Source organism: Octopus bimaculoides, chromosome 1 (genome assembly GCF_046866305.1).
Source record: "Octopus bimaculoides isolate indiv1 chromosome 1, ASM4686630v1, whole genome shotgun sequence".
Taxonomy (NCBI): domain Eukaryota; kingdom Metazoa; phylum Mollusca; class Cephalopoda; order Octopoda; family Octopodidae; genus Octopus; species Octopus bimaculoides.
This window is the reverse complement of record NC_142928.1, coordinates 150269030-150271683: the sequence shown is the minus strand read 5'-3', so window position 1 is coordinate 150271683 and position 2654 is coordinate 150269030. Positions and strand designations below refer to the sequence as shown.

At 34.4% G+C, this 2654-nt stretch overlaps 1 protein-coding gene across 3 annotated transcripts in view; it reads left to right on the top strand.

The window, feature by feature from the left end:
• The first annotated feature begins 577 nt into the window (after positions 1–577).
• The window catches only part of LOC106881254 (sodium-independent sulfate anion transporter-like), a 169609-nt gene continuing 167532 nt past the window's right edge, over positions 578–2654 (top strand). The window contains exon 1 of one of the 3 annotated variants that reach the window (XM_089359812.1): positions 578–1018. The gene's annotated coding sequence lies outside the window, so the exon portion shown is untranslated. Of the gene's footprint in view, positions 1106–2654 lie in introns of all 3 variants that reach the window. The other 2 variants (XM_089359801.1, XM_089359805.1) reach the window with 2 other exon arrangements.

Genomic DNA, 2654 nt, shown 5'->3' with positions numbered 1-2654 from the left:
TCACTCTTAAACGCGTTATTTCATATGCCTCTATGAGATTACAGAATGTGAAACCTTGTCAAAGACTTTCTGGCGGTCTACTGATAGACATTTACTTATGGCTGGTTATTTTTCCTGTTGGTGTCTCATAAGGAAGATGGCATCAATAGTATTTCATCCTTGTACAAAAAATAAACTGTTTCTCGCCTAGTTTAATTCTCTTCCTAATCAATTGAGCTATAACACCGTAACATTTATGTATGTATACAAACACACGCACGCCTATATTTACATGCCTCTGCATGCATGTATGTGCGTACACACTGTGTATGGGGGGGAGAGGGGGAGAAAGAGAGAGAGAGGGGGAGGGAGAGAAAGAGAGAGAGACGAGGAGTAACTGAGAATGGTATTAGTTTGTAAGTTAGACTTCAATGGCAGGAAGTAAAACTACTTAATCGTGTCAAAGTCGTCATAGTGACTAACTGTCACAACGTTTTTTTGTTGTTTTTTACTTTTTATTTATGTAATTTTTTTTCAAAAACTATTTATTGTAAGCGACAAAATTTTTTATCGGTAGCTTTTGAGTGACAAATAATGACCGGTGCATATTTTATTTACAGACACCCAGAAAAACATAAGGGAACTTCGGTGTCGTCACCTAACTTGTTAGAAATAGGTACGAAACTCATGTCACCATACCCAACTATCTTAAAAAACAAACAAGGACACGTTGAATAATGTTGTCCTGTAAGCGTAAGGTCTGAAGGAACGATGGTATGATCATGATTGGAACACATTTGATTACATGTGTGACCATTCAGATATGACCTTGGGCTAAATAAAAGCGATGGGCGAGGCTGGACATTTCCCAATAGTGGCGTTATTCCCACTTTCATCTACTGATCATGAAATTAAATATGATAGTAACCAGAATCGGGGAGCCTATCTTGTACTTTGACTGGGGAAATTTAATCTAAGTCAGTGAACGAGGAAACAAATATGCGAATCAACAAGGAAGCTGTACAGTGTCATTTGACTGGTAAGTAATAGAACCAAATGTACAACACATCTTATCGCAGTTGATCCTCAATCAGTACACCAGTTTTCTTCAAAATATAATATTAAGGTGACTTGAAAAACAAATTATTTATAATTTTATTATCATTCAAATATCATAAGCATAACTAGGTAAGCAAATTGTTTTCTATATATTTATTTCCCGAAAGTTTCCTTGCGAAGTGAACAAGTGATCTTTTTTTTTAACTTAATCTCCACCGCACGACGAAATCAAAAATAGTTGAGGATCATCACTTAACTGTCTTAAACGAGTGAAGGAGTCATTTGACATCATAGTCTTCTTCACGTACGTATATGTATATATATAATACCCGTCGTTGATCAGGTAATTACCTTTACTCTTTCTCGGGAACCACATTCAAAGTATTATTATATACAGTAATCGCAGTTCGCCTATCACGGTTTATTATTTGAGTTTACGACGATTCCTCTGTGGTGTTGTCTTGCATTTATAATAAAATAAATATATACAAATATAAAAATAATAAAAAAATGTACAGTACAATACTGTTTCTACTTCGCGCGGGCTTTTGGAACATAACACCTGCGATAATCGAGGGATTACTGTATAATTTACTCCTCCTGTATGTGTGTATTTTATAAGAGAACAACGTAATAATTGAAGTAGAAAAAGATCAGTTTCATACACGAACTTCTGTTTGTTTATTATATGACAATAATAAGTGAGTTGTATGTGTTTTTTATTTATCAATTCACTAACGGCAATTATATAATACACTTCATTTAGATAAGTAATTTACTCATTCTTGAATGTAATGATAGTAATGGCAAATTAAGTTATTGAAGTATTCATGTTGCATTAAGAGTAAATATTTCTTTATAAAGAATATTTTTTGGGGTTTTTGGTTTGTTTGTTTTTTTTGTTTTATTTTGGGATACCTAAGCAAAAAGATTTGCTTTTGCTCCCACACGTGCTGCTTCTACATAAAGCTAGTCATGAGAAAAACATGGTTCTTCAAGTTGCAATCCAGCAACTTTTAGTGTTTGGCCCTGACTTATATTAATGCTCATGGCAAAAGAAACTCGGATAGAAAACTATAACCGTTTAAATTAGAATGAGACATTAGATCGTATAACGAGGTATACGAGGAATGAAGACGGTCTCACATTTATCACAACCAGTGAGAATATTTGCCTCAATGCAGTTCCTCATAAGTCAGTGTACAATTAGTCTTGTATCACTGCGTAATTTTGGTTGAGACAAATTACGCAATAACATAATAGGAGTCCCTTTTTTCAGCTGAAAACAAAGAGGTGGACCTGGTGACTCTAGTGAGTTCAAAAATTCGATGGGGTAGTTAACACTATCCTGATCATCAACAACACTGACAATTGAGTTACATGTGAATACTTCTGGAAGTTTATTCAATAGCATATTATTAATTCTATTTACAGCAACATTTTTTGGAGCCAGAATAGCTCACTCACAGATCTAGTATGTATTGTTGTAATTATGAAGAAGATTCAGAAAGACTTCAGCAACATCATCGGCAGAATCAGCTGAATTACATATTGGATTGAGTGTAAGAAACTGTTCTTCATCAATTGCAACTCTCCCTTCACCGAGTTTCAAAAAC